Raw genomic sequence first — 27,280 nt, 5'->3', positions numbered from 1 at the left:
TCTTCTGGAAAGTATTACGTGTCCTTTTCTTCAATTAAAATACTATGTTAAATGGACTGTGCTGGTGTGCACACATAGAATCCCAATCCCTAGTCTGAGTAGGACAATAGTGACACATAGCGAGACTCTGTCTCAACAAACAAATTCCAAACGAAATAAAAAGCCAATCAATCAAACAAACAAAACTTAGCATCAACAAAAACAAACATCTTGGTAGAAGTAATTCAAGACCAAAATAATTACTATAAAATGGCTTTTTGGTCAATTAAGAGATGAGGTTTTTAGCCACTCCTTCATGAGGCTATTGGGTTTCTTTTAGTGCATGGATGTTACATAAAGTACATTGTACTCTTCTGTAGCACCCTGGCACATCTGTTCCTTTCCTTACGTTGTATGGCCACTTAAACAGATGGCAATTTTAAGTTGCACTCAATAAGGCAAAGACTGAGAGTGGACTTGAGTGATCTGAACATGAATGTGACCATGAGAGGGTTTTCAGAATAATGGTGACCAGGAGTATCGTGAAGGTTTGGCCAGAAGAAATGTGATGACGTGTGAACAGTGTAACTTTGGCCACAGCACACATGTGAGCAGCATTCATAGGGCACTGGTACTGACAATGGTGGGCTTGGGGTCTCCTTAGTCTCTGTGATGGTCAATCTCCATTGTCAGCTTGCCTGGATTGAGAATTGAGAATACTGAGTTATATGTCTTAGTGTCTCTGAGGGTGATCCAAGGGAGGGTTAGCTGCAGAGGGAAGAACCGCCCTGGTGGGTGGTGCCATCCCATGGGTTGGGGGCCTGGATGGAGTGAGGAGGGAAGAGGAGAAAGCCACCCTCATGCTGGCGCCTCTGCCTCTCTGTGAGCTGTTCTGCTCCACCATGCATCAATTATATCCTATCACAACTGAATGACTCCTCTGAAACCCTGCGCTACAACAAAGTCTTATTCATGGTTGGGTGTTGGGTGTTCCGGTCACAGTGAGGAAGATAATGAATATAGTTGGGTAATCGATAAAGCATGTCTTGTGTTATCAGTAAAGGTTATTAGTTTTATTGATAAGATAATTTAAAAACAGACTTAGCATATAAGAATGATTTTTTTTATTAGTATCTGAGAGAAAAACAATAAACCAGGCAAACGATACAGTAGGGAGATGAAGCAATCTTGATGACTACAGAGTAGTCCAAAAATAGGCTTAGGGGGACCTGGGAAGTAGCCTGAATGTGAATTATTGTGACCGCCCCCCCAAGCCCTTTCAGTGGTTGTTATTGTTTTGTTTGACAAGGTCTTATGTCAAGGCTCACTATGTAGCTGAATATGATCTGGAACTTCTTTGTGTGTGTGTGTGTGTGTGTGTGTGTGTGTGTGTGTGCGTGTGCGTGTGTGTATGCATGTGTGTGCATGCATTTATATATGCATGAGCATATATGTGTATGTATGTGTGTATATGTAAGGTATGCATAAGTATATATTTATATATATGAATGTGCTATATATGGGTGTATGTTGTGTTTGTATTTATGAATATATATGTGTATGTGTGTATGTATATATATGTATTGTGTGTATGTGCATATGTACAAATATATGTGCATGTGTATATATATGTATATTTATGTATATGTGCATGTGTGTATATATGTGTATTTATGTATATGTGCATGTGTGTATATATGTGTATTTATGTATATGTGCATGTGTGTATATATGTGTATTTATGTATATGTGCATGTGTGTATGTATATATGTATATGGGGGATGTATATATGCTCCTGTGCCACATCATGGTGTGCATATGGCAAGCAGGTATCAACCTTATATATGATTCCTCCGGTAACAGTTTTCTGGCATGGCTTCTCCCTGGGATCCAGGACTCACTGGGTAGGCTTGTCTGGATGGACAATGAGCACAGGAATTCTCTCCCTCTGCATCTCCCCAGTCTGGGAATTGCAGGCTGGACCGATGGAGACTAGACACAGGCCTCCCAGCTCACACAGAAGCGCTTTACTGGCTATGCTATCTCCCTAGTGCTTATTGACTATCTTGAAAATCAAAATGAAATGTGAGACCTAAGTGCGCAGTCCAATTTCTGAGAGAGCCAGCAGAGGAGTAGCTGGGACGACTCTGCTAAAGTGAGAGACCAGTTGCATACCATCCCAAAAGCAGGCTGCGGCCTCCTGCTTGAGAGTGGGAAGAGAGTTCAGCCACAAGCCAGGGCTTTACACCTGCCGGGCAAGCTTTCTACTAACAGAGCTGGATCTGCAGCCCTGACGGTTTTCATGCTAAACAATCCGACGTCACCTGTGTCTGCAAACTATAAGGCTGATGGCAATAGCTGTATACACTCAGTTCTTTATGACTCACTGAGACTTGAGTTCTGAGTGGAGGTGATCACAGTGTTAGGGAGCATCGAGTTCAAATATCTGGCCATTAGCACTAAGGCCCAAGGAGGAGCTGCAGGGTAGCAAGCACGATCCCCAAGCTTAGGGAGTACTTGCTGCTCTTTGCTCTTCAACCGTGCCGAGTACACACAGGAAGTTACCACACAAAGAGTGCTACACCAGGACTCTGCAGCCGTGCCGAGTACACACAGGAAGTTACCACACAAAGAGTGCTACACCAGGACTCTGCAGCCCAGCCCGTTACATGGGTGAAGAGTGTTCCGTTAAGATAATCAGGGCTGACACACCAATGAGAATCAGTTTATTTCACGAAGACCCTTGGGCTCAGCATACCTGACTAGTGAATACCTCTCATGTCCTACTAAAATGCTTGAGCATACAGGAACATACACTGAGTCCTATCAGACAGCAACTTGAAAACCCTGACTCAGTTACTCAGGAGGGACAACTGGGGCCCAGGTCAGAAGTCTGAAAAGCTCAGAGTAGGTCTGTCCTGAAGCTGGTGTTCTGACATTGAGTCTGGTTCTGGCTTTGTCGGGGGTGGGGGTGGGGTCGGGGGGGTGGGGGGGACGGGGGTCGGGGAGCTCAGGCAGCCTTCTCATGCATTTGGGTTGTCAAGACTTTGCACACACCACCTTTCTCTCTGCCCTCTGCTGCGTTCTTAAAATTGGTGGGTCAACACCTTAATCTTGCAAGATCATACCTGTTAGGAACTCCTATGCTCCCACCCCTTTGTTACACTTATTAGAAAATTGTAATCAATACTGTCTTTTAAATAAAAATCAGTACAGCTGAGCGTGCCAGTGTGCCTAATTGCCAATTAAGGCGGAAAATGCCAGAAGGCAGCACTGGCTCACATTTGGAGGTAGGGACTCAGACACACAAAAGTCTGCTCTCACAAAAAGGTGTCATAAATATCTCCTGCTGGGGCATAAAGAGCTCTTCTGGTTTAATGATAGGACCACAGCAGCAGACTGAAGGGAAGCTGAGGTTGTAGGTTAGGGTCGTGATAGACGAGCCAGGAGGCGTGGAGCAGGACCAGTGTCCTGTTTTAGGAGGCATGTCCCAAATAGAGTGTCAGCCTTATTACAGGGGAAAAGTCCTTCAAGTTCACCCCACAATGGCCTCCCTCCGCGCAGCAGCTGTCTGTGGGAGGTATCAGAAGGCCTCACAACAAAGACATCTGGCCCAGTTTTGCCATGGTCTCACCTCAGTGTGAGTTGTACATCTTCCCCCTACTGTTTGTTTCTTCTTCTGCTCACTCTGCTTAAATAAAAAACTCAACTTGGCAGAAACATTATGTTTCTATTCATCCTCTAGCATGCTGGGCACAGGGAGCGCCCGCCATGCCTGTTAAAGGATAACACGATGACAATGAGTCAGAGACTGGGCACCACGGGTGCCATTTGTAGAACCAGTGGGAAGCAGGCTTCTCAAAATACATCCGAGCCTGGCAAACTGCTCACCTTTGCCATTAAGTGGCTTCCAGAATGCACTGTCTGCCATGACAGATTTGAATGGGGGACATTATTCATGAGGGTGAAGCATGTACGTGCAAATTGTAGCAAAATCCAGCTGGCAGAATAGGGGAGCCGCGCGCAGATCAGATCACAGCGCAGCTTGTTCCACAGGCAGCTGGGTGCGACCAACGGTCTTATTGCTGGACCTCATCACCTGGGCCAGGATGGCATGGGGGCGGGGCCCTGATGCAGGTGGAAGCTAGCTAGATTCTGCCTTTCAAAACTGTACTGTGGTGATGTCTGCTTCTTATCGTGGGGTGTAGGTGTGGTTGGCTCGTGCTAGACAAATTACAAGGTACCATGGGATGGTAGTGCTACTTAAAAGCGCCTCTGTTCAGTTCTGAAAGTGGCCCTACTGCTGCTGCTGCTGTCAGGGAGAAGGAAGGATGAACATCTGCATCCCTTGCCAGAAGCATAGAGACCTGTGTCCCGGGCAACGGAGAAAGGCGTACAGCAGGACAGGGCCACAGCCACTTCGGGTGGATATCCCAAAAGCCTACTGTGTGTTCTTCCCAGGCCTAGGCAGTGTCCTGGCTAGCAATATTCCACTGTCTTTGGTGACTTCAGGATAGTTTGCAGTAAGACAGAAAAGATGAACAAACAACCAGCAACAAACCAGGAGGGCTGCTGCTGTATTAGTGTCCTCTGGTCTAAAGGAACAAAACTGATGGGATGATGTATGTTACTAAGGGAAGATACTCAATTAGATGTGGTCCAGGCGGCGCACTAACGTCTATCTTCATGTTGGGAAGGCAGAGAACCTTGTATCTGGTCAGTCCATAAGTCTGGACTTCTCAGCAGCCACAACTGGGCACTGAAGAAGGCCTGGAGAATGCCTGGAGAGCTGTTGGTCTTTCGCCTATGTTGGAAAGCTGAAGAATGTGGCTTGGGATTTCAGCGAAGCACAGCGGCAGCAACAGGACAGATGCACAGACCCATAAGGGATGCAGGCAGGCACAGAAGCCTTTCTCTTAGACCTCTTTATGTGTGGACATCAAAAGGAAGCTGCCACTCACCTTGGGTTCCCCTACTCTGGGTTCTACCTACCTCAGTTACTGTTCCCTGGAAGTGTGCTAACAGACTCATCCTGAGGTGTGTCCTCAGTTGGCTTCAGATCCAGTCAAGCTGGCAATCAGATTAACCATAGGCTGCGAGACTCCTCTGTTGCAGACTGACCACAGGATTCTAAGGACTGCAAAGACCCCATTTTCTTCTGTTCTTTTAAGAGGGCTCCAGGCTCTACAGTCCCATGGGCTCTTCCGACTGATGAATGGCTTTAGAGGGACTTTTTGAGGTTGGAGCAAGCAGCAGGTGCATATGAAATAGTCAAAGCTCATCACTTGCCACTGCGGATGTTGATGACGTGGGCAGATGGGATGCCAGGGTTCCACTAACGTATGTGCCCCTTCTGCAGAACACCATTCGGGATGTCAGCCTGGCCTGTCATGGCTTCCAGGCACTGCAAAACCTCTTGGTGCAAGTATACGCTTAACTTGATTTTTAAGTCTTGAATCAGGGGTTTGGAGACTTTCTGAGATCACTCTGCTGGAGGAGAGACCCTGAGGACGTAAGGGAAGAGGTAGTGAGGGGGAGAAGGCAGTTATGGAGGAGGGAGGATTCAGGCTCATCTCTGTTACAGTTTTCTCAGCAGATAACATGATCCATGTTGTAGGACATCATTAAAGTTTGTTTTCTGAGACTTTCCCAGCTGCCTCAGTGCTGGGATGGGCTGGCAATCACAGGCTCACAGGGCCCCTTTGGCAGATGAGGAATTCAAAGCATGATGAGGTCATGGGACTAGGCAGTACAAGCTCAGCCCTAGGACCCCAAAGTCGGCCTCCCTGCAGGAGCATGATTTATTTCCTTATTCTCTGATAAGCCTTAGGAGAAGACATTGGGCATGACCTTTGAAATAAATTTGAGTTTCAGTGTTGATTCCCTCCTTGGCCCCAACTTAGGAGAGAGGGTCAGGAATTCTCCTTTGCTGCTTTTAGCACCAACGCTAAGCCATTTTGGTGGAGGGTTTGTCATTTGCCTTATATTCCAGTCTTTTCCCCATGAAGCGAGGCTTAATGATGCTTCCCTGCCTTCTGGGTATATAGTGAGGAGGGTTAATGAGACAATGTTTGCATGGGGCTTTGAAGATGAAAGCACCGTATAATTGGTATTACATCTCATCTCTTCCAGAAACCAGGAATGCTTCTACTTCAGGGAGTTTTAACATGTCTTCACTTGTACCGTTCACTTTAGGATAAAACTTGTCAAGCACCAGTGAACTAATGATACCATGGAGAGTGCCAAAGAACAAAATAAACAGCTCACACTAAGAACTCACTGGAACATCAGGAAACAGCTGTCAGGGTGACGAGATGAGCCCACCCACCCAGCTGAGAACCTCCAGGAAGTGCTTCTTCCTATGATGTGGTCTCCAACCCCAAGGGGCCCCAGCTCAGAAAAGCTCCAGCCTGCTTAGTGCTACCCCAGATGGGAGAGGAGATGAGGAAGGAAACTTCTAAAGAAACGAGGTGCAGAGCATGGCATGGGAGAAGAGGATGACAAGCAAAAAGCTTTCTTGAATAGTCATTTCAAGGGCCTTCTGGTTGACCTTCCAGTGTCTGGTGCTGTTGTGACACAGCAACACGTGTCTCTCAACGTCAAGCTGATTGACTCTTCATCATGGTGCGCCCACAGCTCCTCAGCTTTCTGTAGCCACCTCTTGCCTAGTTTTCTTAAACTTTTACTATGGTCTTTAAATCACTCTACTTCTTGATGGTTTTCACTTTTCCTTCTCACACTGCCTTTTACAGAGCTCTCTCCGCAAGCCGTTCCTGTAATTCCATCGCACTCAGGCTAAAAAGCTTTCACCACCCATAAGGGCACTTTTTCACACAAATCAATGACATCTAGCAACTTATACCCAGGTAGATTCCTGAGGTCCCCTGCTCTTGTGTAATTCTGAAACACTCTTTGCTTGCTCACACAAAAATTTGATGCCCAGAGGGCCGTGTTGTTGTGGGAGGTTATGGAATCTTTCAGGTGGATGGCTTGCCTTAGAGTTGAGTCGCTGAGTCACTGGGATGAGACTCTGAGGGTTTTCCCTTGGTTCTGCTTCTTGTTCCCTCTCTACTTTCTGATCTACCAACTTGTAAGATGCTGGCTCCTATTGCCATGGTCCAGACCTTTCCAGTCACTAGATATTTATTCTAAGCCACGATGAATCTAAACCTTCTGAATCTAAGCCAAATTAAGCTTCTGCCCTGTTACTGGAATTGTTAGGGTCAGAGCTGGGGCCTGCCAACCCTAACAAGCTAGAGTAAGACCCCAGTCTCAATGGGCCAATTAATTAGACACATAACAGCAGAAAGCAGAGAAATTCTTATTTAGTATGGCCACTTTGGGAAGAGAAACACATAAAGGGTTCTAATGACTCACACCTCCAGACCATCTTTTTGATGCTGACATGAGGTTTAGGTTTAAATGGAGGGCAAGAGCTATGCATATCTAAGCAGTCCTGGTCTCAAGGTGTCCGGCCCATCGTTAGGGGAATCGTTGTATCAGCCTACAAGGTAGCCTCACAAACTATCAGACTATGATAAATCTCTTTTTTGGAGACAAACTTCCCCTCTAGCTGGCAGCATCAGGCTTTCAGACTTTTTTTTTCTCTCCCAGGGAGAAATTTCTGGGGGAAATTGCAGTTTCTTGGCATGTTATCTAATAATCAAAGGGAGAGAGTCAGTGACTCCTGAACATTGGACAAACCCTCTTTAGTTGCTTTCTAATTGGTAGAACACCCCATTACAGGCTTTATTCTTCACCTTTGAGACTAGGGAGCCATATGTGGTGGGAGGAATTTTAACAGGGAAATGACACAGAGCAACTCAGAGATTGAGGAGTCCGACCGCACAAGGGCAGGGACAGGGATTCTGACAATGAACGGAGATGGAGCAATGTCATTCAGAGGGAGAGGCCTGGTCTAGGAAAGAGACACGATGGGAGATTTTGTGGGTAGCAGTGAAAACAGGTGGAAGGACATGGGGAAGACCAGTCTGCTAGGGTTTGGTGTCTGGGATGCGGGTAGAAGGGTGTAGGTGAAGGCAAGAAGGAAACTCTTGAATTTGGGCAGGTAGAGAGGGCATACCTAGGCATTTCTAGGCTGGCAGGGAAGTGGTGGCTGCTCACATCAGTTCTCAGCATCTGAGCCGAGGTCCTACCGAGGTAGGTGTGACCTTCCTCCCTGCTGAGAATGTCATTAGAGCTAAGCATGGCGACCTGTAACTCTTACACCCAGAAGACAGAAACAGGAAGATCCTGAGTTCTAGGCTAATTTTGGTCATGGAGTGAGATTCTGTTTCAGGAAAATGCCCATAAATGTACCCACACTTAGTGCCTTTGTTTCTCAGTGTCTTCTGTAATTCCTGCCAGTGGTGGAGCTGACACCTGGCAGGGTTTAGTTCCTTGATAATATTCCTGCCACTGGTGACGCTGACACCTGGCAGGGTTTAGTTTCCTGATAATATTCCTTGTGCAATCTTTAAAAAAGAGTCTTCTAGGTACTTCTTGCTTTACATAACTGGGTTTGCTGCTACTTACTAAGAAAGATTTCCTTTCATAGCATCGACCTGCAGGCCTGTGGGGGAGGTGAAATGCATTCATTTTTACTATTAGGCAGTGGGGAATGGCTTCCTGGCCTGTGTCAGGTGGAGTTAGAATATTGAATACCATTCCCTGGGGCCAGCTGCCTAAATTCCCCTCTCCTCCCTGGTACAGCTGAGAGGTGAACTGTTTGTTCTTCCTCCAAACACCCGCGGATATCTGGAGAAGAGATGTTTTATATGCCAGTCACATTTAGGCTTGATTAGCTTTATTCTGTAGGAGGATACAAAAAAAAAGGAAAAAAAAAAAAAAAAAAAAAAAAAAAAAAAAAAAAAAAAAAAAAGAAAACCTCCAAGAAGAACCAGGCATAATTCTTCCACAGTCAGGGCAACAGATGTGGCCATTTCTCTCTTGGTTAAAAATCCAGATTTGGTAAATGAATTTGATGGCCTGTGCTGGAGATCCCAGCAAATTTTTCATCCTGTGCCCTTGAAAAGAGCAAAGTATGGCTGCTGTGTCATTGTTAGAAGTTAAGGATTAAAAAAATATGTGTAATGACAAATTCTTGGGGCAAATAGCAATGCTGGGTCTTCATAGTTCATGTCTATCTTAGAAAGAAATTGGGTTGTCCAAATATTAAAACACAAGATTGTAACAATGAATTTCATTTCAAACCATCTTTCCTTTTATGACATCTCTAGCTATTAGAAATTCACGATTACTTCTTGAAAGTATTAGTTTAGGATTACTAACGCAAACAGAATTTTAAAAAAAGCTTACCACTTGCCAAAGATGATATAAAATTATAGTTAATATTAGCTGCACTATAAAGGCAGCACACACACACACACATGCATACACACAGATGTATACACACAAACACACTCATAGACAGATATACACAGACACACAGGCATAGAGCACCCACAGACAGATACACACATATACACAAATACACACAGACATACAAATACACACACAGATAGACACACACAGAGATACATAAACACATATACATAGACACAGACCCTCACAAGCACACACACACAGACCCACACAAGCACAAACACAGGCACACACACACACACACACACACACACACACACACACACACACACACGTACTTGTTTCCCAGTGTCACAAAGCCCATCTCGCGGACGAACACATTTGTCTGTGCAGTAATTTAGCATAAAGTCTCCCTTTGGTTTGTTTGGATGGAGCTCATTTCCCTGGTGCTTAAGCTGTTAGCATGCATGCAAATACTTGCTTCCAGGGAATTGAGGTCTGAGCTGCTTTGGGCCTAAATTGATTGCTGAAGTTACAGGACTGAAATGCCTCAGGTAAAAAAAATTCAGTCAAAAGAAAAACATTAAGTCGACAGCTATGTAAGGCATGCTGCCTGACAGCCAGGGGTGCTGGGGGATGGAGGAGCTGTGGCAAATAAGGTCAGTGGAATTAACATTCAATTACCCCTTGACTGTGAAAAGGCCATCCAAGGGGCCAGCCACTTATCTGAAAAAATGGCTGACGTCAATGAAGTTTATCTTAGCCCCTTTTTCTCCCTACAAATTAAATATAGGTCATTGACTTTTCCTCCCTCATCTCAATTCTAGAATGTTCTCTTTATTATTTGTAACTGTTTGGATCTGTAAGTGCAGAAAACTGTATGAACGTGACCAGCTCTGATGTTTAGCTTGCGCTACACTAAAGAGAATAATCCTGGCTTCTCTTCCTTTATCCTCCTCACCAACTGTGTGACTGCACATGAGCACTTCTTAAGTACTTGGGGGATACCAACCTTCCACACATCACACCTATGAATAACCCACAGTGCTTCTCGTGTGCTCTCAGGTCTAAATATTGCTGTACAGTAATACAAGGCCAGACCATCTAGCATTTTTTTTTTCTTAATGATTTGTTTGGCCATTGCGTTTCATCCTCTGTCCTTGGTAATTAATTCACCTTCTTTGCGATCCGCATCACAAAAACATTGCATGTGTAAATAACACCTTAAAATATTTTTTCTCTGCTGTTAGCATTTATGCATTTTTATGTGTGTATGGGTGTGCACAAGTGTGCAAAATATGCATGTAGGTGTCGAATACTTATGTATAACTGTGTGGAGGCAAGGGAACAACTTTGGTGTTCTTCAGGCATTTCCAATCTCAATTTAGTGTGTGTGTGTGTGTGTGTGTCTGTGTGTGTGTGTCTGTGTGTGTGTGTGTGTCTGTGTGTCTGTCTGTCTGTGTGTGTGTATGTTTAACTAAAAGCTTCACAATGTACTTGTAGAGAGCATATGACAACTTATGGAAGTCACTTGGATTCTATGGATCACACTCAGGTCACCAAGCTTATTTGGCAAAAGCCTTTACCCACCAGACCTCTGTCAGACTTAAATTCAATTGTTTTTCATTCATTTATTTATTTAGTGTGTGTGTGTGTGTGTGTGTGTGTGTGTGTGTGTGTGTGTGTGTGTGTTGGAGGTATAACTTGTGAGAGTTGCTCTTTTCTACTGCACTGGTTCCTGGGGATTTAACTCAGGTCATTGAGATTGGTAACAAGTGCTTTTATGCCCTGAAGCCAGCGTTTCACTCAACCTGGAATCCTGACAGGTGAGGCTGGCTGTCCAGTGAACCCTGGGGATCCTCCTGGCTCTTCCTCTTCTGGCCTGGAATTGCAATCCTGTATTACTGTGGCTTTTATTTTTAAAACCATAAATTTTGAAGACCAAACCCAGGTCTTCATGTTTGTGAGAGAAGTTTGCTAGCAAGCTGAGACATCTCCCCAGGCCCTGTTCTCATTGTTCTTCTCAGTTTTTAAATTATATGGTGAATGTGTGTCCGTGTGTAGGTAGGTACATGAATGCATCTGGGGGCCAGATGAGTCATAGCTGGAATTACAGGCAGTTGTGAGCACCTGGTATGGGTGCTTGGAATCAAACTCAGGTCCTTTGGAAGAGCAGTGAATGCTCACAGCAGCCGAGCCATCTCTTTACTCTAATTCTAGCTGTTTTAAACATGTTTGTGCATATTCTGGACTCTGGTGTACATTTTTAAGGCCTCCTGTGCTGTGGAGCATGCCCCGACACAAGTCTACTCACGCTGCTACATGGCTTACCAAAGTGATGATGCAGAGACTTACAAAGTAACCACTTGTGGTTGAGCCTATTCCCTGCCCCAGAAAGTTACTAACAATGCCTGCTTTCTGAACGTTTATTGATTTCAATGTAGCTGTAAGTTAGCACCCGTGGGTTGGGCTTTTCTGACTACCCATCAGCGAGAACCCTTCCTCATCCATCAGTCATCCAGCTTTCCCTTTGGTGATTTGAGCACTCAGAGCCTTTGTCTGTCCTCTAACTGGGTTACTTTTCTCATTTTTATTGATTTGCAGGCATTTCATCAATCTTCTGGCGCTAATCCTTCCTTGGCTTCACACAGTGAGATGGTGTTTTGTCTCTCGTTTGTCATTGGCTTTTAACCTTGTCTGCCATGCATTTTGGAGCAGGGATTTTCCTCAGATCCTTCCTTGTCTCCCTTCGCTTCTGACATGGCTAGGAAATCCATTCTGATCCACGGTGATCAAGCCACTCCCCCACCCCACCCACTCACAGAGCTTGTTCTGCACTGAAGTTGTCAATCCAGTTGACTTACTTTTGCTTAGAGAGGGAGGTTAGGATACAAGTGGGTTTTTCATTAGCATGAGCTAATTTCCCCAACGTTGATAAACGAACGAGCAGTTTATTTGTGCTTATATTCAACACCACTTCCGCTACGTCCCACTTTGCCATGAGTGTGTAGCTGTGGCTTTACACTCTTCGTCCTGTTCCGTTGCCCCAATTGTAACCGAGACAGAAATGTGACCTTTCAGACCTTGTGGAGGGAGCCAGGTCTCCTGTGTGGCAATCCATGTGGCCTGGTCTACAAAGTGAGTCCAGGACAGCCAGGGTTCTGTGTAACAGAGGAACCCTGTCTCGAAAACAAAACAAAACAAAAAACAAACAAACAAGCAAACAAAAAGCCATGGAGCCATGCTTTCTGTGACGCCTATATTCTTTATAAGATTTTGGGCATCCCTTCCTTGCACATGTAAACTGTTTTTTAGCTTTAGTTTGCATACAAGGAAATGAAAGCACAGCTGTCCCAGCAGCCTGACTTCAGGCATGGGGAGGTTGGCTGCTCTACTTACGCCTTTTGATTCCAGAAGGTCACTCTGCATGCACCAGGGTGTCCATTTGATAAGTTTCCAAAAAGGGCCCGTGGCTCTGTCTGTTATCTAGGGACCAAGAACTAACTGTGTTAAATCTTGTGGGTTTCTCTGTCTAGCCTGGCAATGGTGTGTTCATAGAAATGCCTTCATTAAGGAAGAATTACCCTGACCTTGATTATGAAAGAACCCAGTTGATGCCTGGTTTTGAGTGATCCTGCTATCGGGGGGGGGGTGCTTTTCACATTCCTGTCTGTTTAAGCTCTTCAGATATGGTGGTTACAAGGCTGAGCAGAGGGGAGATGCCATCTTCTAAGCCTCACCCCTGCCCTTTGCAGCTCCCTGCTTTCATAGCACATGGTACTTCAGTTAGTCAGCATATCATTGACACATTTTTGAGCTGAGCAGCCAGAATGGGCAGTTTTTCTTAAAATAGCATTTTTTTTTTTAAGGCAGAAGGAGGTGACCTCTGATCCCAACAAGTTTTGCAAGGCCTTCTTGTTAGGCAGGGATGAGCAGTGAGCTGAAGGTCCAGCCCTTGCAGCCTCTGTGCTGGGCATGGTGCTGGCCTCATGATGCCTTGGGAAGGGTTTGATAGCACTTCTGCAAGCTGAACAGGGGTCCTGCTGGCCCTCAACAGACAGTGTATATCTAGTTAACTTTGTAAAGTTAGAAGATTTCATTTTTATCTCCCTTAATTTAAGCTCATTTTTCTTCTTCAATTGCGTTACTTTTCAGTATCCTAAGAAATGGACTCCTAAGCAAATGAACAAAAATAACATGTGAGATTTTTTTTTTTTTTACTTTGCTGCATTAAGTAACATAGTGATTTAAATTTGACAAATCAGTTATAATCACTATTCCACTCATCTTCTTGTTGCTAGAATTCTCAAAGTATCTCAACTGACACAGAAAATGGAAGTGGTCGCAACTTGGCTTTCTATCAGGACAGAGAGGCATTTGATAGAAACAGCAGAAGTCACAGCTATGTGACTCATGACTCATACACATAAAATGTCTGCTGGCAAAGCTGGACACACAACAGTGTTGATGGGGTGTTACTGACACAGTGCTCATCAGTAGAAAGCTTGATTGTGGTTATTAGAACGCACTAGATTATATAGTTGTTGTCACAATGCACTAGGTGATATAAATAGCTACATTACCAAAGCATAAGGATACAAAACAGCTTTGAGAAGCACAACTCTCTCTCTCTCTCTCTCTCTCTCTCCCTCCCTCCCTCCCCTCTGTCTCTCTGTCTCTGTCTCTCTCTCTCCCTCCCTCCCCTGTCTCTCCGTCTCTCTGTGTCTCTGTCTCTCTGTGTCTTTCTCCCTCCCTCCATATCTCTCTCTCTCTCTCGCTCTCTCTTGCTCTCTGTGTGTACAAGTTTTAAGGACCATCACACTCCATTTAAGTTTTAAGGTAGCGTCTCTCACTAACCCTGACATTCACCACTTCAGTAGTTTGTCCAGGCTGGTTGGGCAGTAAGCTCTAGGAACCCACTTGTATTGCATCCTCAGCTCTGGGATTCTAAGCACGGGCCACTGTGCTAGCTTTAGATGTCAACATTGAGGTTCTGAACCTCATGCTTGCCTGACTGAGCCATCTCCTCAGCTATCTTGCAGGATATTTTTATTTGTTAGGGATAAAAAAATGAATGCCACAGTAGCCAGGTACAGTGGCTCTCATTGCAGTGCCAGCCTCTCTTGAGGGGGCTGAGACAGAAGTTTGAGGCCAGCCAGGACTATTATGAGTCTTATTTGTTTATTTATTTATTATTTATTTATTTATGGAACAGTTTTAGACATAAAAATATTGCCATATAAACCTCATATACACTTTGCTACTACTGATATTTTATATTAATACGGTACAGTGGTTGAAATCAGCAAACAATACCGAAATACCATTATCAGTTGAGCTGAATATTTAGAGTTTCAGAACTTTGACTCCATGACCTTTCTGTTTTATAGCCCATATAGACTGCCCTGTCACCTCTTCATAGCTGTGGCAGTTGCTCAGACCTCCCTTGGGTTTGGAGATAGCAGAGTCACACACATTGTAGCGGTCCTTCTTCATACTTGTCTGATATTTCTCTAATAGTTAAATGGAGATCAGGAAAGTGAAGAACTATTACCAGAGCCACAGAGACATCTGCCTCAAATCCTTAATTGTGGGTACTGTCACCTGATTCTTGTTTCTGGGTACTTGACCTTGTGAGGGCTCATACTTCAAACTGATGGAATGTGACTCATCAAGGAAGACACACTGCTGGGCATGCTTGTGAGGAAGTTGGTAGCTTAGGCTGGTTGAGGAAGGAAGACCCACCTTGAATGTGTGGCCCCATTCCATGGGTTGAGGTCTCAGACTATGGAACAAATAGAAAGGAAACCAAGTGCCACCGCTGTGTCTACCTGCTTCTGGCTGTTGATGCAGTGTGGTTGGCCTCACACTGGTGCCATGCTCACTGAGATGGACTGTGAGACAAAATAGACCAGTCCTTCCTTAAGTGGCTTTGTTCAGTCATTTTGTTGCAACAAAAAGACAAACAAATAGGCAAACCTCTCTCTTATTTCTGTGTAATTAATTATTTTAAAGGAGGTAGTGGGGGAAGCCAACATCTCAGAAGCAGAGAGCCAAGAACCAATAAAATCACAACATGGAATATATATATATATATATGTGTGTGTGTGTGTGTGTGTGTGTGTGCGCGCGCACGCGTGTATGTATGAGTGTTATGTTCTCCTTACCTTATGGCTAAAGAATTGACATATTTCCTTTGGAAATTTTATGCAGATGATATTTCTCTTTCTCTATTAGTTGATTAGGTTATTTCTAACAATATGAATAAGTAATAAGACTGTATTTTGAGTCAAAACCCAAAACTATATTATTTTATTGTTCAGATTGCTTAGGCCTATTTGGCTTGTTGAGAGTTTCCTCAGGTGGCTCCTGTCCCTGTGACACACCCATTTATCATGGTCTTTTGTTTTGCTATATATATATGTCTTAGGGTTTTATTGCTATGAAGAGACAACATGACCACAGCAACTCTTATAAGGGAAACATTTAATTGAAGCTGGCTTACAGTTCAGAGGTTTAGTCTATCATGGTGGGAAGCATGGCAGTATGCAGGCAGACAAGAGCCTAGGGCTTCACATCTTGATCTGTAGGCAGCAAGGAGGAGATTGTAACCTCAAAGCCTCCGTGCATAGTGACACACTACTTCCAACAAAGCCACACCTCCTAATAGTGCCATTCCCTACAGCCAATCAATCAAACACAGGAGTTTATGAGAGGCATAACTATTCAAACCGTCAAATTCCACTCCCTGGGCCCATAGGTTTGTAGCCATAACATAATGCAAAGATGCACTCAGTCCAACTTCAAAAGTCCCCACAGCCTATCACTATCTCAACAACATTTAAAAGGCCAACGTTTTAAAGTCTCTTCTGATACTCATGCAATCTCTTAACTGTAAAATACTTCTGGGTATTGATATTGCTAGCACACCCCACCATGCCTAGCTTTTTACACGTGTTCCTGGAGATGGAACTCACATCCTTGTGCTCCCAAAGCAAGCGCTTTATGGACTGAACTATCCTCCCAGCCCTCCCCCAGCCATTCCTTAGACCTCCAGTGCATCTCTACATCTGCATCTTTCTTTTACTAATTGAATCCAGCAGAGGGACTATAGAATATTACCCCAAAATTGAGAAATAAAAATACTTAGAATTCTTCTTCTTCTTTTCTTCTTCTTCTTCTTCTTCTTCTTCTTCTTCTTCTTCTTCTTCTTCTTCTTCTTCTTCTTCTTTTGTGGAAATGCAGGATTTTTAAAATCTATTTTTGCCTTGTTCATACATAAAAATTCTTCTACTAAAACATGTCTCATCTTCTTTGTCCCAATCTGTTTGGGCAGAGTATGGGCAGAGTATAGACAGCAAAGGAACTGTCTAAATGATTGAAACACTTAGTTTTTATAGGAAATGAGTGTGTGCTGCATTTATTAAAGCCATAGAGTCAGTCTGTGACCTGACCTGGCTATTGTTTCTGAGTGGACTGAGCTGATTTGATTATTCACATAACAGAATTAGTTAAATCACAGCTAAGTTCTTCCTGTTTGTGACTTACAGTCAGAAAAGACTGAACCTGAACACAGCAGTCATAGAGAGGTTGGTCTGAGACATGAGCAATGTCCCAGAGCGTTCTCTCTCATGCCAGTGTGAGCAAAGAACACACACACACACACACACACACACACGCACGCACGCACGCACGCACGCACGCACACACACACACACACACACACACCAAGGCCATCTGTACATAGAGTTAAGCAGACACTAGTTCAATGAAGTGCACAGAAGAATTATTAAAGGCCCCAAGGCCCCAAGTATCTTTTAAGTTCCATTCCTAGCATGACTTCATCTGTGCACTCTTCTTTTATGTAACGATCTTTTAATCAAACCTAATAAATCAACATCCCAGCTCATGCCCTTATTGGGGAGGTGGTGAGATAGCATCACACTAAAGCTAGCATAGTGTACTAGGGAGAGAAGTTTGCTGGGAACACACCTGCCTTGCAAGCATGAGGATCTGTTTGATTCTTAGAACCATTTAGAATATTGTACATGGTAGCACATAGTTGTAATCTAAATGCTAATAGGACAGCTGCAGGTAGATCCCTGAGGCTCATCAGCCAGCTAGTCTAGGCTAAAAGACTCATTTCAGGTTCCAGTGGGAGACCAGGACCCAACAATGAAAGTAAACAGCTTTTGAGGAATACCACCTTAGGTTAACCTCGGTTAACCTCTGAATACGGCAGGCATTCTTGCATTCAGGGAGGCAGGGTGATTGCTGTGAGTTTGAGGCCAGCCTCGTCTACAAAGTGAGTCCAGGACAGCTAAGGCTACACACAGAGAAACCATGTCTTGAAAAGCCAAAACCAAAAAAGAAAGTTTTAATGTGGTGTGGTGTGGTGTGGTGTGGTGTGGTGTGGTGTGTGTGTGTGTGTGTGTGTGCGTGTGTGTGTGTGTGTGTGTGTGTGTGTGTATGATATGAATAGGCATGCAGGCGCACGTGAGCAGAGGTAAGGAGGGATATAGGTGCCTCTTTTTTTTTTTTTTTAAATCACTTTCTGTCTTATTTCCACGAGACAAGGTCTCTCACTAAACCTAGAGCCTGTCATTTTTCAGCTAGGCTGGGCTCCAGAATGCCCCAGTGATTCTTCTTCTACTCCCCTCAGCATTGGGGTACCAGGCCCATGTGACTGAGCCTGGCTCTTTGCATGGAAGCTGAGATCCAAATCCAGGTCTTCAAGTTTACAAATCAGTAGCTCTTCCCCACCAAGTCTCAACACCCTGGCCAGCTTTGTTGTCAGGCCGGGAATCTAAACTTCAGTCCTCACATTTGCCCTGGCGGTTGCTATTCCAGGTCCCTTTCAGCCTATCTATTTGAAAGTGCAGAGGTGTGGAGCTATAGCCCAGTGCTCCTGTGTCTCTGGTGACCAGGCCCCAGTTAGGAGACTGACTAAGGAATGACAAGCACCAGTCAGCTGATGCCTGTACTGTGCTGGTTAGTTCTTGTCAACTTGACACAAGCTGGAGTCTCCTAAAAAGGGTAAACTTCAATTGAAGAATTGCCCTCATCAGATTGGCTTGTAGGCATGTCAGTGAGGCATTCTCTTGATTAGTGACTGATGATTGATGTTAGAGGGACCACCCGCAGTGGGCTATGTCACCTCTGGGCAAGTAGGTAGCCTTAGGTAGTATAAGAAAACAGGCTGAGCAAGCCAAGGAAATGTAGTTCAGCGAGCAGCGTTCCTCCATTGCCTCTGCCTCAGGATCTGCCTCCAGGATCCTGCCTCAGCCTTCTCAGACAACAGGCTATAACTTGAAAGCACAAATAAACACTTTCCTCTTCTCCAAATTGCTTTTTTGGTCATGGTGTTTATCATAGCAGCAAAAGAAATTAAGATACATAGAGTAGACACCGATCACTCTAGAGATTCCAAGGGTCTCATCACTCTGAAAGAAAAATACATGTGGGTTAGAGATCAGTGACTAGAACAAGACTCCTTCTCAGCTTCCTTCTCTACAGTATTTTCCAGAGCACTATGCAACACCAGAAGATATCAAACGTATACGTCTTGTGATGTCATCACAGCACACCCTGTCTCCTGAATGTTCTAGCTTTGGCCAGCTGAGCCTCTGATGTAATGTTTCCTATTGGCGTTATACCAGTTATAAAATGTATGCTTATTCCATCCAGACTATGGTACAGTCCGCGACTTAAGGTCCCTCATAGCCGTGGGACTGATGGACTCCATGGTAACTCTACTAACCTAAGGAGGAGACTAGTATGGCTTCATCCTTCAGTAATCATTTATCTCTTTTATTCTTATTTCATGATGTCCTAGTCACAGATGTACTCAGTATAGAGTGAACTGGGATCCTGCAGCAAGAAGAAGGTAACAAACACTTCAGGTGGACAAACGGCATTTGTATCCTTGAGAGGTTGAGAACTTAACACTCTAGGTAAGATTTCAGATGATAGCATCTCTGTCAGGTCTTTCCATTTTGTCTTCAATGAGGCTTCTTGGGGGATCGGACAGGGAGTCAGGGAAGGGACCTGAAGTCTGCTTGCAGAATCTGGTTTGGCCTCTGTAGGGCTCACCTTCTGCCAGGCTCCTTGGCTCTGTCATTGGTTCCAGGTCTGTCCTGAGTCTTCCTTCCTGTTTAAGTGGGATGTTGTGCTTCACAGATGTGCCTCACAGATGTGTCTCTTTTGGACCAGCCTGATGTGGGGAACCAGCTGCTGCCCAGATGCCAATGGGGTGCTTCTTCTAGACCCACATTTTCTCCCTCATCTCAGCTTTACAAATTCACCTTCCTCAGTGGATCTAATGTGAGGAATACCGAAGACCTGCTGGTGACTTTTGAGGACAGACGGGTGGCTGAAAAGCTGTGCTTATCGAGGTTAAGAGCCTGCAGAGGCTGAGCAAATCTGGAAACCATCCGTTTATACATGGACAGTACTGGAGTGGATGGAATCCTGATAGGGACATGAGAAATTGCAAATGGGGTTGGAGTCTTAGGAAGCACAACTCGAATTCTAATGGATTAAGAATAACGATGGTCCCCCCTCCCACCCCGCCCCAGGCAATGGGCATAGAGACACCTTGTTGTTGTTGGTGTTCTCATATCATTTAGGAGTATAGGAAATAGCAGTCATTTGTTTATTTTAGCTTGATGGCTGGCTTGGTGGCCAAAGCTGTTTTATGCCTACAACTCATAAAAATAAAATAAAATCAGGTCAAATCCAAGCAGTTTAGTAAGGGAGATGGAATACAGACAGACCTGTGGACTGTGATGCCACCTACAGACCTGCCTTTCAGCACGGCACTGGCGGGCCATAGACACCCACTTGCCACCACAGCAGGCCACATAGAGCGGATAGAAGATGTCACCCAAGGGCTTGGCAGCCTTGAGGCCAGCCTGTTGTGAGAGCCACCACAATACGCAAGTATGTAGTGGATAGATGAGAGAGAAAGAGGTGGAGCATCGTTATGAAAAGAGGTGGAACTGGAGACTTGAGGGTGGAGAGGAGCCTGTTGTGAGTGGCCAGCCCTGCCACCTGAGGTCACCTGGGGCAATGGTGAGGTCCCAGCCTGTGCTGTCGCTGAGGACTATGTCTGAGTCTTTGGCTACACAGTGCTAGGGGTTGGTGTCAATGTCCGTGGCTCATATTACCACTAAAGACCATGGAGATGTTCCTGGCTGGGGCAGCCTGCAAGGATCATGTGGATGTCTAGGGGCTGTGGGGGACTGGCCTCATCTCTCACCTGCAGCAGCACATGGAGAGCAGGCCCTGCACCTTGCCCAGGTAGCACAGCCCCGAGGACATGCGGGCAGGAGAGCAGACCCTGCTTCCTGGGGATGGCCTGCCCCAAGCAATCCTGAATGGCTTATCCTGGTGGTTTAGATAAGGTAGAGTCACTGCACTGACCAGCTCAGATACCACGCAGACTCAGATTCAGGGTTCTGAGTTGGCCTACTCCCAAATCTATATCATCTGGAAATGGTTGGGACATGTGAAAGGGCCAGTCCTGCTGATGCAAAGCTGCAGGATCTCCATGACACAGGGCAACTGCAGGATAACCCGGAGGAGGAATATTGGTGAGGATCCAACATTAATGGTGTCACAGAAGCCAGAGATCTCAAACCAGACCAGTGACTCATCGAAACTAATATTTGCAAGTGAGGATGTGTGGACAGAAGGTTCTACTCTGCAACACATTGTGACATGCTACAGCTTCCACAGTGAGCTGTCTTCTATGCTTTCTTGTTGGTTTGTGTGATTTTTCATTTTGCAAGGAGGTTGCAAGGGTAAAGTGTAGATATGAGGGCTTGGGGAGATGAATGGGACTAGGGTACATGATGTGAAATTCATAAGGAATCAGTAAAAAGGTTAAGAAATAGAAATATATTATACAAAATTTTATCTTCTCCTGCCGTTTCTTTCTAAAAGGAAGAAAAAAAAAATTCTGAGTAGCAGAAACCCAAAACAGGAAAGGACTCAACTTTTCCAGTAAAGGAAACGTGCATGAAGTAGCTCCACACATGTCAATAGTGGCTTTATTTCTGGAGGTAACAGTACGCTCTTCAAGACACCTTACGTAATGATAGTTACTTTGGACAGAGTTAGATATTTCTTGGTACTATTTAGCCTTTCCAGAGGATGTAGCTCCTTTGCTTCTTAAAACAATACCAGGTCAAAATATGCATTTTAAAGTTTGTTACTAAATGGCCATAAGTGCTGTTGCATTAACCATGTCACTATGACTGTGCTGTACAGGAATGTCCAAAATGATTATTTGATGAAATCTGCTCACTAGGATTTGAGCCTTTAAAAAAATGTAGAGCAAAGATTTAATTTTTTGGCCCAAGCTTTTCCATTTTCTGTGGTTACTTGACATTGTGCAAAGATCAGTATCTATATAAAGTATAGTAGCTCATAAAAATAGAATTGATTTTTAGCATAAATAAACTCTAACACAGTAGCTGCTACTTACTGAGTGAATGAGTAGCAGGTTTTTTTGTTTTGTGTTTTGTTTTGTGAGACAGGGCTTCTCTGTGTAGCCTTGACTATCCTGGACTCGCTTTGTAGACTAGACTGGCCTCAAACTCACAACGATCCACCTGCCTCTGCCTCCCGAGTGCTGGGATTAAAGGTGTGCACCACCACCGCCTGGCACAAATAGCAGTTTTTAAGAAAGATGAGCCTTGTCACCCTTTCTATGCATATATGGCACCAAAGTTACTAAAGCCTCTTGTTAGGGTTCAGGTTCAAGTTTGAGGGCAAACATATAACAACTTGGGGCCCCTGAGTCCCAGGTAAAGAGGTAACATTCTATGTTACCAGCGGAGTTCCTGCTTTATGTTGGGGTGATGGCAGAAGCCAGCTGTGGTGCTCGTGGCATTTCAGATAGACTCTCCTAGATACTGCGGTTCATCTAGATAACCAGGTAAACCACAGCTAGCTCTGTACAGAAAAACATGTGACGAAATCCCAATCACTGTCAAAACCATGACCGAATTCACCAGCACCCATTTCCTTCTTTCCAGTGAGGGCTTGGCTGCATCATACCCGGCTACACCTAGAAGCTATGCTACAGGCTTTCTAAAACAGTATATGGGAAATGCTCAAAACCGATATGGAGTTGAAGTCTCTTTTAAATTTCTTGTTCAAAAAGCAACTGGTAACTTCATACTGGATGAAAATGAGAAGTGAGTGCCCAATGTTACTCAGGCACAGTGCTATCTCAGTGAAGACATGAACTTTGAAAACCTTAATATTTTTTTCCAGATCCTTTATAGCTTAATAAGCAGAGCTTCAAAGGCTTGACGAGTGGCTGGGGAGATGGCTCAGTTGGTAAAGTGCTTGCACAGCAAGCATGAGGACCTGAGTTCAAACTCTAGCATTCACGTAAGAAGATGAATACGGTGGTGTCTGCTTCTAATCCCACGCTGGGAAGCCGAGACAGTCAAGTCAGGCCCTTGGAGCTCAGTGGCCTGCTAGCCTATCCTAGTCAGCAATATCCAGGCCAGTGAGTGACCTTGCCTCAAAAAAGAGGGAAGGGGACAGTGCTGAAGAAATGATACCCAAGAAATGATACTCTGACCACCTGTACACCTGACACATGCACACACACATACACATGTATTTGCACCTACAAACACACATTCATACACACACACACACACACACATGCACACACACATGGGGGTGGGGTGGGGGTAGGGGTGGGGCATGCATAAAGAAGTCTTTGTCTATATGAGACATTGTTTTACCTACTTACTTGTTTGGATTCTGTAAACAGTAAAAACTAAGTTAAAACTCATAAACATATCTTTGGGTCTTAGCATGAACCAATTGCTTTTAAGCAAGCCCTACAGGGTGTTATCCTTATTTTTAAACTAGGGAAAGTTAGGTTTGACAAGGTTTGCCTAAAAGCTTACTGCTAAAACCGAGGGCCCCAGACTTTGACCCAGGAAACCACCTCCTGTGTCTGGCCTTCCAGCAGGAGCATAAGAGATGCCTCTTCTCACACTGACGTGCTAAAAGAACTTCAGGCATTTGAGCCGAACACAAGCTACTGTGCACCGCTTTTCTTCCAGGAATCTCCAGTTACAGATGAGTAATCTGCTGTGATTGCTGCTCTCTCATGCTTGTTAGTCTGAGTCACACAGCCTTTGGCCAGCTGAGAGATGCACAGTACAGAAACACACCCCCAAGGCCTAGTCCAGACACCCAGAGACACACTAAAGAAGCATTACTTGAAGCCAACAGCCTCTGCTCCTGGCAGCCAAACATAGTCTAGGTATAGCCATGCACCCTTTCAGACTTTTCTGACCTGGTCTCTCTTTCAAACTGTGAAAAGTCATATGACACAGTGGAAGGACCTTAGTCTTTGCAGCCTGTGGAAGTTTTTTCTCCAATCATGAATGACCTAGGAGGGCATGCCTGGCTGTCTATCTCAGCATGCAGGAGAAGCTGGGGAAGCAACAAAAGTTCGTATCTGTAATGTATAAACTAAGCTAGGGGCAACAGGAAGGTACTGAAAGGCTGACTTGTGTTCAGGGGGGATCAGGCATGATAGGTGAATTTAGCAATCTCAACTTGTTGTTTTTTGCTTGTTGGTTTTATGAGACAGGGTTTCACTATGCTGCCATGGCTGGCCTGGTACTCACTGTGTAGACCAGGCTAGCCTTTAATGTGAGCAGTCTTCTTGCTTTCTTGCTCTCTCTCTCAGTCTTGAGATGATTAATTACAGGCACACTCCACCCCACCTAGCTTCTAACTTGTAGCACTCCATTCTTGAACCTCAGTCCTCCTGCGAGGCCAGGTGTGGTATGTGTTTTTGTATAAACTCTGTGTTCCTATATATGTGGGCACATAAAAGGCATGTTTATTGTGTGTCTGTGTTTCTGTGTGTGAAAGCATTAGATAACTAAATGATGAATTATTTACTATCAAATAAAGACTAGCAAAACAGAGCATATCCAAACTCTTATAAAATATGAGATCTAAATGCAGGGCCACTGAAGCCACATAGCAAAGACATTTCTGCCAAATAATATCAACTAGAATAAATTTGTGCTCTCTCTCTCTCTCTTTTTTTTTTTTTTTTAGAAATGGTGAGAAAACCTGAAACAATCTTTTGTATATCTCAGGTTGGCATCCAACCTGTCCTGTGGCTGAGGATGATCTTGAGCTTATGACTCTCTGGCTTTTTCCGTCTAAGTGTTAGAGTTACAGGCGTGTTCGGTTACAGCTGTTTCATGCAGTACTGGGGGGTTGAACCTGGGCCTTCGCGCATGCTAGACAAGCTCCGTACCAACTGAGCCACAGCCTATGCCCATAAAAGCATTTAAAAAAAATTACGTTCTTCACAGGAAAATAGAAATCACGGTGCGAGTTTCTCGCTGGGAGCTCTCACACGATGGTCAGTACAACAGCATCCTGAAGTGGCAACTGTTGGAGTGGCCTCACAAAAACTGGTACAGGAGAAGCCAGGGTCAAGGCTTGACAGAATCTGGAGTGCTGGGTGCTGGACAAAAGGAGACAGATATTTAGATCTATGATCATCACGAAGGAGCGTACACATGCCCATTTTACAGGTCAGGGTGGAAGAAGGAAACCACGGTGGTGTTGCTGCGGCTGTGGTAGCACTCAGCCCAGCTGTGCCCAGCCCCCTCGCCGCTCTGTCACGTGCAGCTGTGTTACTCATTTTGATCATCCTTTCTTGCTTTTTCCTTGTCTATATTTTATGAATTCACATTGTTGTTGTTGTTATTACTTATTACTATTATTATTATTATTATTATTATTATTATTATTATTATTATTATTATTAAAGCATGTAATACATTTCTGAGCATATTCCCCCATCCTCTGCCCTCTTCTCCCTAGTGCCACCTATTTTACCCCTTTTTTCCTCAGTTTGGTATCTCCTTTTTTGCCATTCATACAGATAAGAATTTGTTTTTGTTTTTGTTGTTTGTGTTTTTTGAGACAGGGTTTTTCTGTATAGCCTTGGATGTCCTGAACTCACTTTGTAGACCAGGCTGAGCTTGAGCTCACAGAGATCCACCTGCCTCTGCCTCCCAGAGTGCTGGGATTACAGGCATGTGCCACACTGCACCCTGCTACAGTTTTGATTTTGAAAACCCCAAATCTGTAATATTTTTAAGCATGTTGTGTGTATGTACTCTTGTAAATAACTACAATTCCTTGTTGCTTCGCCCCCCTCCTATCAATGTCTCTTTTAGATGAGAAGAAAAATTAGTGACTGATCCTCCTGCTTTGACCTCCTGCATCACAGCATCACAGCATCACAGCCATTCATCCAAACACCTTACTCTATGGGAAGGTGGGGAGGAAACTCAGGACGCATGCATGCTAGTCAAGCATTGAGTCAGCTGAGCCACATCTCTAGCTCTAGGTGGAAGTTTTAAAGTCTAGAACTCCACTTTTTAATAAGTCATGCGATGGCTAGGGAGAATGAGGGTGGCAGGGAAAATTAAAACTGAAAATCAAGAACCTCGTCAAGTAGTGCAATGAGCTACTGGGAAAGGGACTGCACCAACCGAGCCACATGCCAGGCTCTCATTGTAATATACTTAACACATATGAAAGCAATGCATTCTCACAGCAAAGGGAAATCAAGTGTCTGATGAGAGACAGTGAGCCAAGAGAAACAAGAACATGAACCACAGAAAGTCAGGAAGGATGCTGACCTGTGAGGACAAGAAGACCACCTCTGGCTCCAACTTTCTCTTCAGGAAAATGTTTTTAAAGGAAGACAAAACAACACTTTGTTGCACTTACCAGCAATCTGGCCAAACCCTTGCATTCCTTAAGTGGGGAAAGGTTGCAGAGAGAGCCACCAGTCTACCAGAGAGGAGTCATAGGCTCCAGGGCATCTTCTGCCTTGCTCTTAGAGGTGGCTGTGTCTCTCTCCCAGCACAACCCTGTGCTAAGTGACACTCCTGGGCTAGCTGTAGTTGTTGCCTTAACCTGACTTCTGCAGTGCCTTCCTGCTTTCTCAGCTGTAGGAGTGCTGGGTCTGTGATCCTCCTGCTTACTTCAGGAGCAGGTCCTGGGATGCTCCTAGCCTCCTGATGGACACATCTATCTCACAGACAGCCTTAAGACTGCTTCTTATCCACTATGCCCTATGATAACGTAGGGGTGTTCTACTGACTGAACCAATGGCGCAGATATCCCTGTCCCAAAGCCTATCCTTCCAGCCCTGCGTCTTCTGCTTAGATGTTATGCTGACGTGCTGGTAATGAGTAGAAGAATGTTCTAGAATACAACAAGAAAGCATATGTGGACATGCTACTTCCTGAAACATTGGCCCCAGGTGAATGGTTGAATGGCAACAGCGTGTCTGATTTATACCCTGGTAAACTCCCAGAAGGTTGGGGATTTTCCAAGACATGAGTTATCCTCACAGTCTGTGCAGGCTTCCTCTACTTAATACTTTTGTCTTGAAACTTACACTCTTCAGTTGTGACCTCAGGGTCACCCAGAGGCACCATTTCTCCACCGCAGGGGAAATGGTGGTACTCAGGGTTACTGGGTTCTTCCACAGTGCTGTGTGTCTTTATGACTTCTTTTCAAGTCCAATGACATAAATTATTTTGAGGACATGAAAGGTATAGCTTTAAGTGAAGGAAATCTTCCTCAGCACTTAAAAAAACAAACTATCAATAATTACTTTGTTTCCTTCACTTTTTCTGAGGCAGTGGTTCTCAACCTTCCTAATGCTGCAACCCTTTGTTATAGTTACTCATGCTGTGGTGATCCCCAACTATAAAATTAGTTTATTGCTACTCCATAGCTGTAATTTTGCTACTGTTATGAATTATAATGTAAACATCTGTGTTTTCTAACAGACTTTGGTATTTGAGACCCACTGGTTGAAGACCACTTTTCTTAAGTCTCTTTTGACCGAACTGTGTATGACATGTACCAATTTCCTTTTTATAA

This window comes from Acomys russatus, chromosome 9 (assembly GCF_903995435.1).
Source record: "Acomys russatus chromosome 9, mAcoRus1.1, whole genome shotgun sequence".
NCBI classification, from domain to species: Eukaryota; Metazoa; Chordata; class Mammalia; order Rodentia; family Muridae; genus Acomys; species Acomys russatus.
The sequence above is the reverse complement of the archived record's forward strand: the minus strand, read 5'-3'. Positions refer to the sequence as shown.